This window comes from Psammomys obesus, unplaced genomic scaffold (genome assembly GCF_907164565.1).
Source record: "Psammomys obesus unplaced genomic scaffold, mPsaObe1.curated_primary_1811, whole genome shotgun sequence".
NCBI lineage: Eukaryota > Metazoa > Chordata > Mammalia > Rodentia > Muridae > Psammomys > Psammomys obesus.
Genome location: NW_026596073.1, coordinates 17,013,987 through 17,024,086, shown reverse-complemented (window position 1 = coordinate 17,024,086; position 10,100 = coordinate 17,013,987). Strand labels below are relative to the sequence as shown.

The window sequence follows — 10,100 nt, the reverse complement described above, 5'->3', positions numbered from 1 at the left end:
CTTAAATCATACATTGATCCTAATACCTTAATAGTGGGAGACTTCAACACCCCACTCTCATCAAGGGACAGATCAACCAGACAGACACCAAATAGGGAAATAAAAGCACTCACAGAATCCCTAAATCAAATGGACCTAATAGATGTCTACAGATCTTTTCACCCAAACTCAAAAGAGTACACCTTCTTTTCAGCACCACATGGAACCTTCTCCAAAATAGACCATATAGTTGGTCACAAAGCAAGCCTCAACAGATACAAAAGGATTGAAATAATCCCTTGTATACTATCTGACCACCATGGACTAAAGCTGGACATCAACAACAACAGAAACAACAAAAAGCCGACACGCACATGGAAACTGAACAACTTACTATTCAATGACAGCTGGGTCAAGGAAGAAATAAAGAAAGAAATTAAAGACTTTCTAGAATTCAATGAAAGTGAAGGCACAACATACCCAAATTTATGGGACACATTGAAAGCAGTGCTCAGAGGAAAATTTATAGCACTAAGTGCCTACAAGAAGAAATCCGTAACATCACATACAAACAACTTAATGGCGCAACTGAAAAACCTAGAAAAAAAAGAAGCAGATACACCCAAGAGGAGCAGACGGCTGGAAATAATCAAACTAAGGGCAGAAATCAATCAATTAGAAACAAATAAAATTATCCAAAGAATCAATGAAACAAAAAGCTGGTTCTTTGAGAAAATCAACAAGATAGACAAACCCTTAGCCAAACTAACTAAAAAGCAGAGAGAAACCATACAAATCAGCAAAATCAGAAAGGAAAATGGGGACATAACTACAGACACTGAGGAAATCCAAACGACTATTAGGTCATACTACAAAAGCCTATATGGCACAAAATTTGAAAATCTAAATGAAATGGATAACTTTCTTGACAGATTCCATCTACCAAAATTAAGTCAAGATCAGGTAGAAAGACTGAATAGTCCTATATCTCCCAAGGAAATTGAAGCAGTCATTAACAGTCTCCCCTCCAAAAAAAGCCCTGGACCAGATGGCTTCAGTGCAGAATTCTACAAGACCTTCAAAGAAGTACTAACACCAATTCTCCTCAAACTATTCCATAAAATAGAAACAGAAGGAACACTACCAAACTCATTCTATGAAGCCACAGTCACTTTGATACCTAAACCACACAAAGATCCAACAAAAAAAGAGAACTTCAGACCTATCTCTCTTATGAACATTGATGCAAAAATACTCAATAAAATACTTGCAAACCGAATCCAAGAACACATCAAAGATATCATCCACCATGACCAAGTAGGCTTCATCCCAGGAATGCAAGGGTGGTTCAACATACGGAAATCCATCAATGTAATCCACCACATAAACAAAATGAAGGAGAAAAACCACATGATCATCTCCTTAGATGCTGAAAAAGCATTTGACAAAGTCCAACACCCATTTATGTTTAAAGTCTTGGAGAGATCAGGGATACAAGGCACATACCTAAAGATAGTAAAGGCAATATACAGCAAGCCTATTGCCAACATCAAACTCAATGGAGAGAAACTTAAATCAATCCCACTGAAATCAGGGACAAGACAAGGCTGCCCACTCTCTCCATATCTCTTTAAACATTGTACTTGAAGTCCTAGCCAGAGCAATAAGACAACTAAAGGAGATCAAGGGGATACAAATCGGAAAGGAAGAGGTCAAAGTGTCACTATTTGCAGATGATATGATAGTATACATGAGCGAACCCAAAGATTCAACCAGAGAACTTCTTCAGCTGATAAACACCTTCAGCAAAGTGGCAGGATACAAAATCAACTCAAAAAAATCAGAAGCCCTCTTGTATACCAAAGACAAAAAGGCTGAGAAAGAAATTAGGGAAACAACACCCTTCACAATAGCCACTAATAACATATAGTACCTTGGTGTGACTCTAACCAAGCAAGTGAAAGACCTGTTTGAGAAAAACTTCAAGTCTTGGAAGAAAGAAATTGAAGAAGATCTCAGAAGATGGAAAGATCTCCCGTGCTCATGGATTGGTAGGATTAACATTGTGAAAATGGACATCCTGCCAAAAGCAATCTACAGATTCAATGCAATTCCCATCAAAATACCAACTCAATTCTTTACAGACCTTGAAAAAAAGATTCTCAGCTTCATATGGAGAAACAAAAAACCCAGAATCTCCAAAACGATCCTGTACAACAACAGATCATCTGGAGGTATCTCCATCCCCGATCTCAAGCTGTACTACAGGGCAACAGTAATAAAAACTGCATGGTATTGGCATAGAAACAGAAAGGAGGATCAATGGAATCGCATAGAAGACCCAGAAATAAACCCACACACCTATGAATACTCAATATTTGACAAAGAAGCCAAATCCATTCAATGGAAAAAAGACAGCATCTTCAACAAATGGTGCTGGACCAACTGGATGTCTACATGCAGAAAAATGAAAATAGATCCATATTTATCACCCTGCACAAAACTAAAGTCCAAGTAGATCAAGGACCTCAACATAAAACCAGATACTCTAAATCAGCTGGAAAAAAAAGTGGGAAACAGCCTAGAACTCATTGGCACAGGAGACAACTTCCTGAACAGACCACCAACAGCACAGGCTCTAAGAGCAACAATCAATAAATGGGACCTCATGAAACTGAAAAGCTTCTGTAAAGCAAAAGACACTGTCATCAAAACAAATAGACAGCCTACAGATTGGGAAAGAATCTTCACCAACCCTTTATCTGACAGAGGGTTAATATCCAGTATATATAAAGAACTAAAGAAGCAGAAAAGCAACAAACCAAGTAATCCACTTAAAAAATGGGGAACAGAGCTAAACAGAGAATTCTCGAAAGAGGAACATCGAATGGCAGAGAAACACTTAAAGAAATGCTCAACCTCATTAGCCATTAGGGAAATGCAAATCAAAACGACCCTGAGATTTCACCTTACACCCATCAGAATGGCCAAGATGAAAAACTCAAGTGATAGCACATGCTGGAGAGGTTGTGGAGAAAAGAGAACCCTCCTCCATTGCTGGTGGGAATGTAAACTGGTTCAACCACTCTGGAAGTCAATCTGGCGCTTTCTCAGACAACTAGGAGTAGTGCTACCTCAAGACCCAGCTATACCACTCCTAGGTATATACCCAAAATTTGCTCAAGTACACAACAAGGACATTTGTTCAACCATGTTCGTAGCAGCTTTATTTGTAATAGCCAGAACTTGGAAACAACCCAGATGTCCATCAACGGAGGAATGGATACAGAAAGTGTGGTATTTTTACACAATGGAATACTACTCAGCAATCAAAAAGGAGGAAATCATGAAATTTGCAGGCAAGTGGTGGGATCTAGAAAAGATCATTCTGAGTGAAGTATCCCAGAAGGAGAAAGACAAACTTGGTATATACTCGCTTATATAGACCTACAAGACATGATAAACATAATGAAATCTACACACCTAAAGAAGATAATCAAGAAAGTGGACACAGGCGAAGGTGATTAATCCTCATTTAGAAAGACAAATGGGATGTGCATTGAACTTATGACAGGAGTCTACCACAAAAGGCATCTGAAAGACTCTACCTAGCAGTGTTTCAAAGCAGACACTAAGACTCATAACCAAACCCTTGGCAGAGTGCAGGGAATCATATGAAAGAAGGGAAGTTAGTATGATATGGAAAGGATAGGAGCTCTACAAGGACCAAATATATCTGGGCACAGGGTCTTTTCTGAGACTGACACTCAACCAAGGACCATCTATGGATATAACCTAGAACTTCTGCTCGGATGTGGCCTGTGGTAGCTCAGTAACCAAGTAGTTTTCCAAAGTAAGGGGAACACGGACTATTTCTAACAGGATCTCAAGGGCAGGCTGTTTGACACCCCCCCCCAGGGGAGGAGCAGTCTGTTAGGCCACAGAGGAGGACTTTGCAGCCAGCCTTGAAGATACCTGATAAAACAGGGTCAGATGAAAGGGGAGGAGGTCCTCCCCTATCAGGGGACTTGGAAAGGGGCAGGGAGGAGACCAGGGAGGGAGTGTGGGATTGGGGAGGGAATGAGGGAGCGGGATACAGCTGGGACACAGAGTTAACAAAATGTAACTAAAAAGAAAAATAAAATAAAAAAAAAGAAAAAAAACAAATTGAATAACTTATAATAAATGACAATAATTTTTAAAATATAAATAAATTGCAGCCAGGCCTGAAGAGACTTGATAAGTTAGGGTCAGATGGAAGGGGAAGAGGTCCTCCCCTATTATTGGACTTGGAGCGGGGCATGGGAGAAGATGAGGGAGGGAGGGTGGGATTGGTAGGGAAGGAGGGAGGGGGCTACGGCTGGAATACAAAGTAAATAACCTGTGATTAATATAAAAAATAAATAAATTTAAAAAAAAAATATATATATATATATATATAAATACTCCTGGTCACCCAGATCTCTCTGTGTCTTCTTTGATCTCTCTCTCTCTCTCTCTCTCTCTCTCTCTCTCTCTCTCCCATTCAGAGACAGCATGTCTCTCTCCTCTCTCGCCCAATAAACCTCTGGCACCTTTTGCCACTTCGTGCTAATGCCCCTCAGCATGTCTGTTCAAAAAGCAGGGCCTATGGGTAGTGACAAAATGCCCATCCTTGAGAAAACGTTCCCTTATGAGCACCGGATAATAGTTCTGCCTATTAAATGACACTCCCTCTCAGAAAGTTTTATTCTGCTTATAGATCACATTTTTAGATGAAAGTTTGACTATTGAAGTAGCTGCCAGGATATTATGGTCCAGAGTGATTGCAATTTACAGTATTTCATAAATCATGACAAGATTGAAAATGCTTATGACAGATGAGGTTTTAAATTGACATCCTGTCTCTTTATGGACATTACAAAGGATATTCTCATGACATGCATACTCTACAGACACATCGTCTTTTACCAGCCAAAAAGTTCCCACTTTGCACTGGAGAAAGAGAGACACAGACAGAGATCGTGGAAATCAGACAGTAGCCCTCACCTCTGCTTTGTAAGAGGGGGAAATTCAAGCAGCAGGAGTGTGGTCCTTGGCGTCTATCAAAGGTTTAAAGACTAGATACTACTAGATACCACCCATTCCCTGTCAGCAGCACAGTCTGCGAATCTCCTAAAGCCCACTGAAACCTCAAACACCAGAAATTTAAAAGAAGAGAAGAATAAATCTATCCTATTTCATGTTTTTTAATTTTTTTTGTTTTGTTTTGTTTTGTTTTTGAAACAGGGTCTCACTGTGGGGCTCTGGTAGGCTTGGAACTCACTGCATAGATCAGGCTGTGAAAAGGCAAGGAACCTACAATTTCTTTGGCAGAGGTTATAAGAAGGGGAGCAATGACTCATGTAGGAACCATGTGAGAAAGTCACCTCCTAACAACAATGACCAGCAAGGCACAATAACCTTGAGGTTTCAGTAATGGCATCAAAATCATGGCAATAACCAACAACTCTCTACCTAGACTTAAGACCCACTCACTCAACAAGAGGGAAATCATGCCTTGTTCTGAAAACATAGATAATTACCAGGGCTAGTGAAGTCATAGCTCTTGGAGAAGAACCTACAACCACCCACCGCTTTACTAAGCCAGTATAATCCCTGACTCTATCCTTACACTCACAGATATGTGTAGACCTCTCCCCAACAGTAGGAACTTCTCTTTCCAACAGATGGAGACCATTATAGAAATCCACAAACAATAAAAATGCAGAGTTGTGGAGACCAGTCCAAAATGATACATCTACACACAACTCTTATACTTAAGGCTCAGGGATCATTGCAGAAACAGTGCAGAAAGACTGCAAGAACCAGAAAATAGGGAGTTTATTATGAGACTGTGTCTCCTGGAAATGTCAGAAGCTGCACCCACAAAGTCTTACCAACACAGCTGCCTCAACATGACCTGGATAAGGCCAACACCAGCAGACACACTAATGTGGAATGTGAAACACTCAGGAGATTTTTACCCCTATACAAAGAGTGATGGACAACCAAGGGATGCTGGGAGTGGTGAAAACAGCCTTTCCCAAGGAAGAGCACACCAGTTGTTTGATGTTGGTTACCCAATGCCAAATAGTCAGCCCTGAAAATGCACAGATAATAATGTTATACAGACTGAGTTGTCTGTACTTACATTTTTAGGAGTGTGAGTATGTGTTTGTATATTCCTAATATACATGCATACATATGTTTATATATTATGCATATTTACATATGTACATGTCTATGTGTAATAACATTGGAAAAGGGCTATGAATTTGGAGGAGGGGAGGGGGAGTGTATGGGAGGGTTTTGAGGAAGGAAAGAAAAGGAGAAAATGATGTAATTAGTAGAATTTCAAAAATATAATAATAATTAGAAAGAAAGAAAATAATCACTGCTGCCATCTAGTCACCTTGACCAGAATTGCTCAGTTTTGTCCTATGTTTAAAAAAATTCATCTGAGATTCTCCTAAAACTACTCAACTCCAAAAGCTAGAAATGGTGGTGAATGCTTTAAGGCTCTCACTGGGGAAGTAGAAATAGGTCAGTCCCTGGGGCTCACTGACTAACCAGCCTAACCTACTCAGCGACTTCAGGTGAAATATCTTCCTTTAAAATCAAAAAGCAGATGACAGTAAGGTTATCTTCTGGGCTATACAACACACCACGTGCGCGCACACACACGAACACACACACACTACTCCACTCTAGACAAATGAATTTGGTTGGTTGTAGCTGAAGCCTACAGAAGCTCCAGTGTTGCAGTGTGTTCCCATTTTGCAAGTCACTGATCCAAAAGATGAAGGTAAGTGACAGGAATGAAGGCAGCAGGAGGAGGCCAGCACAAGGGTGCCATGAGGATTTGTGAGTATGGGTTTGGTAATGACTCTTCCTGCAGGTATTGGGAGAACTGAGTAGTCTCGGGTACCAGGCCCAGAGGCTATTGCTGCTCAGTTCGTCAGTTGTCAGGAGAGTATCAGGCCCTTTGACAGATTCCCTGACTGTGAGGAAAATCCAGGAAACTTGAACCATCTCTATGTGAGATTTTCTGATTTTTTTATTTTAATTTTTATTAATTATACTTTATTCACTTTGAATCCCCCTGTAGCTTCCTCCCTCCTCCTCTCTAAATCCCATTCCCTTTCCCTTCTCCACCATGTCCCTCCCCAAGTCCACTGACAGGGGAGGTCTTCCTTTCCTTCCTTCTGATCCTAGTCTATCAGGTCTCATCAGGACTGGCTGCATTGTCTTCCTCTGTGGCCTGGTAAGGCTGCTCCCCCTCAGGGGGAGGTGATCAACAAACAGGACAATCAGTTCATGTCATAGACAGTCCCTGTTCCCATTATTAGGGAACCCACTTGGATACTGAACTTCCATGGACTACATCTGTGCAGGGGTTCTAGGTTATCTCCATGAATGGTCCTTGGTTGGAGTATCAGTCTCAGAAAAGACTCCTGTGCCCAGACACACTAAACCTGTTAGAAGAAAAAGTGGAGAAGAGTCTTGAGATCATTGGCACAGGAGACAACTTCCTGAACAGACCACCAACAGCACAGGCTCTAAGAGCAACAATCAATAAATGGGACCTCATGAAACTGAAAAGCTTCTGTAAAGCAAAGGACACTGTCATCAGAACAAAACGACTGCCTACAGATTTTCTGATTTTTAAGTATTGAAGAAGAAGAATAATAAGCAAAATGTCTAACATAAGAAAAATATATCATGGAACTGTGAATTTACAACCTCTATCCTATATACACACACATCAGAGTTTCCCCCACATAGAAAAAATACTTTCCTACCTCTATCACAAATCCCCAGGATCATTTGTTCAAGGCCACAGGCATCTTCCTAGAGAAGGGTCCTGATGGAGCTCACAGTAGCAGTTGTTCTGAGACTTACGAACGCCAGCCACAGACTTGGGAGTGTCACGGGCAGGCTGTACCTCCTGGTTGTCTATATGGAGATGTGGTGAGGGGAGGGGGAGGGGAGGTGTCACATCTCCTGCTCTAGGTGGGGAACTGGGGTGCATGCCACATGGGCCCATCCTTGTGAGGGGATACCGACACTTAGCTGCCATTAACCCCAGACCTTCACCTGGCTGCCTCTCTCGGAACTGCTGAAGTACCTCTTTCGTTTGCTGTTTCAGTGTTCACTGACACAAGCGTCTAAGCAGCCAGGGAGGAAATCAATCACAACTCCTTCCAACAGGAAAGAAATGACTAACACTAATTGCACCGCTAAGACCTCTGCTGAAGCATTTTCCCTATGAATTAATGCCAAGTGACCTACTTTTCTATGTGTTATTTATTACTTGTGCAGCTGTTTTATCAATTTTGAGGTTGTTTTGTTACATAAAGCGGGGGCAGTTTTAATATAATAAAACTGTCCTCGTTGAAGATAATATAGCCATATCACAAAATATAACTGTATTCTTCTCTCTGTGAGAAGACAGCATCTGTGGGCCATTTGGGTGTGGTAATTAGCTGAGAGCTGCTTCAATGGGTTAACAAAAACAAAGGGAATATAAATACGTTAATTGGGGGACATAAAGCTAAGATAATATGATAGAGTGCATTTTAAAAATTTAAAACAATGTTTGTGTCATGAAGAAGTACAATGTTCACAAAACTATTTATGTATTTTCTATTTGAGTTTGTCTGACTTTATTTTTCATGTGAATTATATCATCTGATTTTATCATATTTTATGTATTCCTTTTCTTGTATGTGTTCAACTGGTTGTTATTTTTTTTAAAAAGATCATATACATTTTACTACAAGTCAAATTTACTTAAATCAGGACTGTACAACAGAAGCCCTGTTGATCTGAATTTTGCTGTATGGATTTAACTATGGTACACATTAAAAGCCAAGAGACATTTGTTTTGTAATAAATAAGGCAGTGCAATTACTCATTCATAGCTTTTTTAAGATAGGCTATTAGGTCTGCCCTTTCTCCCTTCTTCTTAATTCCAGAGAAGATCATTTTTGTTCCAGGGGTGGGTACTTTTGGGGATTCTCTAAATACTCCATCAGGGTATCCTTTACCCAGGTGAAGATATCTTTGTTTTCTTTGGCATCTGTGTAAGAAAATCCAGCGGCCTAACCTGTATTCCCTTCAAAAAAATCATGGATAGTCTATGCCTGCCTCCCTTTTCCACAGTGTGGCTCTAGGCACACGGCTGAAAAAAAAAATTCTTGCCTTTCTCAACATCACCCATTTTTTAATTCGCTCCTGGCTGATCTACAACACAAATGTTACAGCCCGAAAACTGACATCCTTCTCTCTTTTATTTTTTTGAAAACTTAGTGAAATGTTTACTTAAGAAATAGATAATTAAAAATTAATCCATACATATTACATGCATTTTGCTTCATATGTAATTATAAATATATTTTCAAAACAGTGCTAAATGCCCAATTTACACACAGAATGTCCTATTCTCTTGTGCGGTACAAATTCTAAGAAAAATTATTAAAAAGGCTCTCTGTACAGCTCTGGTCACTGAAGCCTGAAGGTCTACCCACCAAGTGTACAAATAAGAGTCTTCTGTTCTGATGGATTAGAAGTAATTTTATTCAGAATGCAAAGAGGTTTCCCAGTGAGAATATAACTGCTGAGGAATGTTGAGAGAGCATAGTTTGGAGAAGGTAACAAGGACCAGGAGGCAGGAATTGTGGTTTGGGGGATTTCAACTCTGATGATTGTAACCTTTCAGAATTTTAGTCATAGGAATTTGAATCTTTCTAGATTTCAGAGTTGGGAATCCTGGCATTTGGAATTAAGTCTTTCAGAATAATGACTGGCACTGGGAAATCCAAGAGCATTGAAGACATTCTGTGAGCCAAGCATGAAGAGGAGGGGAGGATAACTAGAACTCTTGACACAAGCTCCCACATAGTCCAGGCTGGCCTCAAACTTACTGTGATGATAACAATGCCTTGTCTCTATCTCCTCAGTGCTGAAATGGTACATACGCCTCGCAGGCTGGCCTATGTGACACTGAGAATAAAGCCCAGGGTTTTATTCATGCTAGGCAGGCAGTCTACTGCACAGTTCTTGTTGGATCTACTTCTCCAACAAGAAGTCTTTTTTTA

At 40.3% G+C, this 10,100-nt stretch overlaps 1 pseudogene; it reads right to left on the bottom strand.

Annotated features, from left to right (window-relative positions):
* Positions 1 to 8,910: 8,910 nt before the first annotated feature.
* Positions 8,911 to 9,223, bottom strand: LOC129690457 (cytochrome c-like; annotated as a pseudogene).
* Positions 9,224 to 10,100: the final 877 nt, after the last annotated feature.